The following is an 8398-nucleotide window of genomic DNA, read 5'->3' as shown; positions in this document are numbered from 1 at the left end:
AAAATAAATAATATTTGGTATAATTTCATTTTGTGAATGGTTTGTGATTTATGTGTGTGATGTGATTTGGTGTGCTGAAGACTCATGGTTGAGTCATAGAGGCGGGGGAGAACACTGACCGAGTCAATGTCTTCCTTATGTTTTTGTGGTGTTTTGTGTGATTGTGTTACACTCTCGATTATCCTCACTTAGCAAAGTTGGTGGATGGAACCATTGGCTAAGAAAGGATGGCGGATGGAGCCAGTAAACGGAGTGCGTCAATCAAGATGGTGGATGGAACCATGAAGGTCGATGAGATGGTGGATGGAACCATCGGTGAAGCAGGAATGGTGGATGGAACCATTGGTCAGACCGAGATGGTGGATGGAACCATCAGGAAAGACGGGATTGGTGGATGGAACCAACTATCATATATGGTGGATGGAACCATAGATCGGACAAACCAGATGGTGGATGGAACTGTCGAATGGACTAGATGGTGGATGGAACTACCGAATGAGTGAACTGGTGGATGGAACCTTTGAGCTTGGTGTCCGGAAAGTTTGTTTTCCTGTGTCTGAGCTATTGATGTTGCCTCTGGATCACCTGGACGGGACGCCGACCAGCATGTACCGGAATGAGCATAACACCTGTTTGACTTAAAACTTTTTGTTGTTTTTTGAGACTGCAATGAGGCAGTCCGGGTCGTGTTCTAACGGAAGAGTTCCGTGAGGTTCTACGACGAGTGTCTAGGTTATAGACAGTGAAATGAGAGTGACTCGAACATCCTTACCAATTATTTTTTTTCCTAGTTGCCATCTTTTAGATATTGAGCCTGATCAACTTGATATTGGAAAATGGTGATCGGAATGATAGTTGGTGTTGGACTGTGACAAGAACGTTAAGAAGAGACAGATTCCCTTTGTTAAAATGATGCGGGACCAGACCACTAGAGATGTCACGTGAAGACCAGAAAGATGAGACTAAGGACAATAACCTATGCGTCGAGACGACTGAAAAATTTGTGGAGCGTATCAGAGTGCGCAATGGAAGCGTGGTGTGTCTTCCTATAGTAGTTTCGAGGACGAAACTATTTTAAGGAGGGTGGTATTGTAAGGCCCTAAACTCATTTTATACTATTCAAGTGGAAAATTTAATAAAAATGAAGGTTTTGACAAGGTTTGAGTTTTAAAAGATTCTGGCTGTCACTTTGTACGAATTTTTAGAGGGTCTTAACGACCTCATTTGGGAAATCGTCCTTCATAATAGTTGTAGCCCTTTAAGTTAGTACAATTCTACAAGTGGTTTCAGGTCATTCTGATATCGGTAGCCCGAGATATCGAAGTTTTAGTGATGATGGTTTTGGATGTACAGTACCAGCGGATTAATTGGAAATTTTTCCTATTAATTCCGGTTTTAATCATGTTTTTAATAAAAAGTGATTGGGTTTTCTCACAAAATCAGACCTGTTTAGTGGATAATCAGTTGGGTTCAGGGTTTTGCTTGTTTTGGGCTTAAAAAGAAAAAAAATTCAAAACATTAGCCTATGCATGTGTAGCTGCGGGTTTGATAGGGTTTGGGGGGAGAGGTTTTTCTCACTCACACAAGTCTGAATTAGAAACCCTTGAGCACCACCTCCATCACGTAAAAACATAAGAGAGAAAGGAGAGGAGAGGAGAGGAGCAGCCACCTTCCACACTTGCCGCCGGCCGCCATTCGTTAAGGGGAGTGAGAGAGAGTGAGTTCGCGAGAGAGAGGGAGAGGATTCGAGTAGGAGGAAGAGGAAATAAGCTTGGACAGCAAGGGAAAAGCTTCTTCAAACTTCATCTTTTCTTCTTTTCATCAAGGTTTAAGCAAGGTAAGGGCTTGTTCTTAGGAAAAGGGTAGAGTTAGGGCTTTATCATGATTGTTTTGTGATGTTGTGATCTTTGGCATACTTTTATGAAGACTTTTTTAGTGTTATTGGTTCTGGAAATTAAAGCATGTTATGAGACATGTGTTATTGGAAGATGCGTTCTGTAGACCAGTTTCAATGCATGTTGTCCCTGCTGTCAAAAACTAAGTTGCGAAAATGTTTGAAGTTTTTGTGAATATAATTGTTGCTCGAAATTTGTGCAGTGGATGCATGCTTATTAATACACATTTGATGTACTTGCCATGGATCTATGATTTTATGTGAAATTCATGTGACTACTTGGTAGATTGGCTTACTTTTCGACTGTTTCCAACATGATGTTTGATAGTTGATCAAATCTGGAAAATTTGAGGAATTAGTTTGATGTTTGAGGGCTGATCTAAGGCTAGTGCACTTGAAAAGGAAGAAGGAAAAGTTTTTGAAAAACCCTAGGGCCATGTAAATGGTTCGGCCGAACCTAGTTTTAGGGTTCGAGCCATTCCTTTTCTTCGTTTTCTTGCACCGGTTGTTAGACATCTCGTTTTGGTTATCTTGCCAGGTATATGTGTTTGAGAAGCATGCGAATATGGTTAGGGATAATTTATGTGTTATAAATATCGCCTGACTGAGGAACCATGGGTCGCTCACCTAGCTGTAATTCCCATTGGTGTTGTGAATATTTATTGTCGTTATGTTCATTATTTGTCGTTAAAGTTGATAAGACTCTATGACTGACTTTAGAGCCTTAATTACAAAGAGAATGAGATATAACTCGCTTGCAAGTAAATGTGATAAATCAGACATAGGTCTAGTGAAGACTATGGGCCATGAGAACGATGGTGCCGTTAGAGACAAACGGTAGCTTGCACGCGAGGGAGATTTTGTGGATCGGTGGATCCTCGTGATTTGGTTGACTGTGGTCACCGTGAGAATTGTGAAATGTGGATCATTGCATATCCATGTGATTGTACATCTGCGGATGTATGTGATTGGCCAAGGAGTTTTGGTGGGTTGTGTGATGTGAGGAAACGTTAGTCTAACTGCGAGTAGGTTACTAACTCAATTAGTGATATTAATACAAGAGAAGTTATGACATGTGGTTATGTTCATATGATGAAAGTTTATATGAGATGTGATTATGTTTACGCATGATTTGTTGTGGAACCTGACCCTTGCACTACTTGTTTATGTGTTTATTTGGGGGGGGGTAGATGGTCGTGAAGATAACGGCGACGACCCTTTCTTGGGAGCTGATACTCTGTGACGAGCCACTACCGGATGACGACTACACTCCTGATGAAGAGGAAGAAGATAAAGAGGAAGAGGCCAAGGAATAAGTTTGGGTTGAGAGACATCCATTTTCTCTTTGGGTTGAGTGGACTTTCATTTGGATAAATAAAGTTTATGTAATTTACTTTGGTTTTAGATGTATATTTCATACTTATTTTATTTAATTCAATAGTTTTGGGATGATGTTTACTTCCGCGAGATTTGTAAAGGTTAATCTTTCAAGAGTTTCGCAATTAATGAACCTTTGTCATTAATCAAAGATTAATAATTGAATCGACGAAAATTCTTTACGAAAATTGGATTAATTGGTTACTGTGTGACACTTGAGAAATCGGGGCGTTACATTATTGCACATAATTCTGAAGCACTTTGCTCAAAGAGTAACCTCCGCAACGCTTTCGCACTCACTATGTTCAATCTGAACAGTAGATTAAGCTTCAGAAGATCTGAAGATAGTAAAGCTCCGATATGGATTCAGTTCGCTAGAACCTCTGATGGATCAGAAGCTCTGAAGGATCAGAAGCTGTGAAGGTCTAGAAGCTCTGAAGGTCCAGAAGCTGAGTAGTGAAGATTCTGAAGTCCAAGAGTAAGCTGGCTCTGAAGACCAAGTTCTTCTCCTCTGAGGCCAGAAGCAGAAGGTACAAAGGTTAGAGGATCCAAGCTTCCCTCTGACTCTGATCACCAAGCTTCACAAGTTCCAATATGAAGCGTCGCTCTGATCAGAAGTCAACCAGGATAAAGGTCATGTCACTATCCAAAGTACAAAAGCAATTGTACCATTCCTGACGACCTTACCTAACTTATTCAGCCACAGCAGAACCTGGAAAAAACAGATCTGCCCTCCAACGGTAGCATTCCATGCAAACTTCCAAATCTTATTCCTTGGAGAATATAAGGAGGCTGAAGATGAAAGATTCTTTTTTAGAAGAAGAAACTCTGTCAAGCTCACACAAAATACAAATATTCTTTTAAGCATTCTTTCTTCACATTGTACTAATTGTGTTTACTATTAGCTTTCTGAGATGCATTTCTTTGTAAACCAAAACTTTCAAACAGTTGTTTGTTTTTCCTTAAGGAGACCTAGGTTGGTCGGATCCTTGAGAAGACTAAGAGAGTGAATCTTGGTGTTAGCTAAGTCAGTGTATTGTTAGTCACTTTGCAGGTTGCAAGTGCAGGTATAACAAACTCTGATTAGTGGATTGCCTTCATTCTAAGAAGGAAGAAATCACCTTAACGGGTGGACTGGATTAGCTTGAGGGATTTTACAAGTGAACCAAGATAAAATCATTGTGTGCTTTCCTCAACTCTTATCTTCGCACTTTTATCTTTGGTGTTTGAAGAGATTTGTTAAAATCTCAAGTGTGAAAGGTTTTAGATTGAAAATGCTATTCAACCCCCCCCCCCCTTTTTATCGTTTTTCATACCTTCACCTCATACTTTATCGTCTCTTATTCAAAGCATAAGACTACTGATAAGAGCCAAATTTACCTGATTTTCTATGGGTAAATGGTCACTTTGGTCCTCAAAAGTGTTCACCGACTTCACATTCGTCCCTGAATGAAATTTATTCATCTCGCAGTCCCCCAAAGTGGTAAACACTTAACAGACGTTAACAAATTCATTTTTTTAAAACTGAAAAATCATTTAATTGAATTAGAATAACAATTGAACTAAAATCTAATTAATTAAAACAAAAAAATTCTGGATGTGAACCACCGGTCTTCATCTCCTTCTTCTCATCTTCTTCTTCATCATCTTCACAAATCCTTCTATCACAATCAAACCCCACCACAACCCAATCGCCCACCACAAACCTCATCCCTCGCCCTCATCGAAACGCAGTTCTCTCTACCCTGATGAGATTTTCAAACCCACATATCTGAATCCAGATTTCCAAACCCAGATAAAAGCTTCAATCTTTCCCTCTTTTGGTTTGAAGCTTCAATCCAGTCCAAACCCAATCAGATCTGCCACTGTGCACACGAACCTAGGTCAGAGTGGGTGAAGAGGATGATGGCTCGATCTGGGGTGAAGGGGGGTGGAGGGCGGTTTCTGTGGGTGGAGATGGAGCTAGGTTCAGTCTGGGTTTTTGGATGTGGCTAGGGTTGCAATGGGGCATGGAGGTGGGTTTCTATGATAGGTTGCGGTGGAGGGAGATTTCTGCGATGGGGATGAGGGCGGTGGCGATGGGTTCGATCTGAGAACTGCTTTGATAGTGCTCAGTGTTGCAAGAGAAGAAGAACCGGCATGTCTTGTGTTCTATTTTCAGTCACGCAGCATGTTGTGGAATATACTGATAAATTTCATTAGTACTCCTTGTAGATTATATATTCCTCCTTCCATATTTTTGGGTGTGGGTTTCAATTGTGTGGTCAATCTGAATCCTGTGTAATGGCTGTGTATTCAAAGGTGATGTTGTATATGTAGATAAGTTGCTGGACCTGATTCAATTGTGTGGTCAATTGGGACTAGCACCCCTTATATAAACAGGGAGAAGATTGGGTTGACATGAGTTTGATGGTGATGGAAGAATTGAAGAAGAAGATGAAGAAAAAAGGAATAAGCTGAAGAAGATGAGAAGGAGATTAGGATTTTGTTTTTTAAATTTTTAACTAAGAATTTTTTCAGTTAGTTTGTTTTTTTAAATTTAAATTAATGATTTCCATGTGGGTAAAAAAATATAAAAAATGAATTTTTTAACGACTGTTAAGTGTTTTTAACGTCAAGGACTAAAGTGACGGACGTTTGCCACTTTGGGGGACTGCGAGATGAATAAATTTCATTCAGGGACGAATGTGAAGTCGGTGGACACTTTTGAGGACCAAAGTAACCATTTACCTGATTTTCTATATTAATTTGAGTACTATCTGTTCTAAATGTGTAAGTTATATTTCAAATTATCCCTCAATAAGGTTAATTTAATAAGTAGATAGTTTTTATATAGATATTATGTAAGATATGTTAGTTTTATCATTTAGACTCTTTGGTTTTTATTGTAGGAGAATAAAGTCAAGAAGTTGAAGACTAAAAGGGCTAAATTCATTGAAGTTCACTTAAGCCAAATGTTGGCTCGCTTAAGCCAAATTACATGGCAGTAGCAGTAGCAGATATTTTGAATTTGGCTTAAGCAAGTGTTGGATCGCTTAAGCCAAATTACCTGGCAGTGGCATATGGTTCTGGAAGACAATCCGGCTTAAGCAAGAAACGGTCTCGCTTAAGCTAAAGACCTTACATGAAGGAGAAGAAACCTGCTCGCTTAAACGACACCTTTATCAGCTTAAGTGAAACTGTTGCCCTATTTTATAAAAGGCTCGGCCATATCAGAATTGAGGGATCTTTGGACCTTTGAGAGAGAAAAATGCAGAGAGAAGAAGGAGAGGAACTTTGGGAGCTTTGATCCACCATCCATCGTGCTGGAGACACACCGAGGATGGCACGGGTCGTCGCTTTCACCTTAGTTTACTCTTGTAAGCTTTGTAAGCAATCCATGGATATGGGTTGCTAAGTTTCATTGTTGGATTTGGATGTAGCCTTTAACTATGACTTGTTCTTCTTGATTTCTATATGAAAATATCGTTTCTATTACATGATTCAATGGTTTTCTCTTGTTCTTAATGCTATGTTTTAGTTTGTGCACTTAGAACATATCGCTTGATTCGGCGTAAGAGCGGAAACTACAACGTCTAGAATCCGACCTAGAGTTGATCATCTAATAATTCTAATTGCTAGAAATAGAGTTAGGTTTGTTAGTCACTTAAGCATCTGAGCTTAAAGATAACTTAGTTTTTCTATGCATGTGAGGAATCAATGTTTAGGAAAGTAAGTTATAGATATCCACTCATGTGAGGAATCAATGAAGTAAGGTAGAAATGGTGTAGATGAATCATGGATAGGAATGAATATTCATATAGAATCATAGGACACTAATAGTTAAACGGTGAACTCCAAGTCCAACAGTTTTCTCATCTTGATATCCAATCGTTTTTATTTTCGCTTTGTTAAATTTGCATGTGTTTTGGTCACCGACACAATTATCAACCTTTCGGAAATCTATTGCTTGAGTAATTTTACTAGAGAACGGAATTTGTGTTAGCAATTCTCTGTGGATACGACAAAACCCTATGCTATACTGCAATTGAATCTTGAGGAATTTAAAAGTAGTATCGGTGTAGAAAAATCTTTCAACAAAATGGTGCCATTGCCGGGGAATTGCGTCAATACAAAAGCATTGCTTTAACTTCTTATCTTGAGCAATTGTTAATATATAGATAGTTTTCTTTTCTTTCATCTTTAATTATCTTGTTTACTGACTTTCTTGGCTAGGTTGTATTTTCACTTTGTGTATGCGAGGTAAAACTTCAACTGGTCAACTATTGTTCGATCCCGAGATCGAAGCTACCACTAGAAGGAACAACAACAACACAAAGAGGAGAAAACAATTAGCTAGGCAAAGAAAGGAACAAGAATCATCATCTTCTTCTATCTCTTCAAGCAATCAAGAACAAAACATCATGGCAGCTGCTGGAGGTCGTGAAAATGGAGATGATAATGCAGGTTTTGTGAACTTCACACTGAGGAACATGACAATAATCGGTAGACCTGCAGGTAATGAGAGGCCACTGAGATGAAGTCTGGATTGGTGCAACATATGTATGACAATCCATTTTCCGGTTTGGACCATGAGAATCCGTACACGCATTTGACAAAGTTCAATGATCTTTGTGGCACTACTGGCCTTACACAAGCCGAGGAAGAAGCTGTGTTCTTGAGGCTCTTTCCTTTGACTCTAATTGGGCAGGCCAAAGACTGGTACTTGGATCAGCCGCAGACTATCTAAGCTGATTGGAATGAACTTGAAAGGAAATTCATGGCAAGGTACTTCTCTGAATTAAAATTTAGGGATTGTAAAACTGATATTTCTACTTTTTCCCAGTTTGAAGGTGAGACCCTATGTGAAGCTTGGGAGAGATTTAAGTCTATGCTGAGAAAGTGCCATAATCATGGGTTTGAAGCGTCTCTTATGGCTAAAACACCTACTGAAGCCATTTAGATTATTGAGGCTATGGCTCTAAACGACCAACAAGATCAACACCACCGTGGTCCACCAAGGAGAGGTGGAATGATTGAGTTGGGGACAAATGATGCTATCTTAGCTTAAAACAAGCAACTACAACAACAACTTGATGAGGTGAATAAAAACATTGCTAAGCTTCCTAAGCAGAACAAGGAAATAAA

The 8398-nt window shown here is 39.4% G+C and overlaps 1 non-coding gene across 1 annotated transcript; it reads right to left on the bottom strand.

The window, feature by feature from the left end:
* Positions 1–8063: 8063 nt before the first annotated feature.
* LOC130721595 (small nucleolar RNA R71) lies at positions 8064–8170 on the bottom strand. The gene has a single exon (XR_009013523.1). It is a non-coding gene; the product is annotated as a small nucleolar RNA R71 (small nucleolar RNA).
* Positions 8171–8398: the final 228 nt, after the last annotated feature.

Source organism: Lotus japonicus, chromosome 5 (assembly GCF_012489685.1).
Source record: "Lotus japonicus ecotype B-129 chromosome 5, LjGifu_v1.2".
NCBI lineage: Eukaryota > Viridiplantae > Streptophyta > Magnoliopsida > Fabales > Fabaceae > Lotus > Lotus japonicus.
Note: the sequence above shows the minus strand (reverse complement) of the source record. Positions and strands in the feature narration are given on the sequence as shown.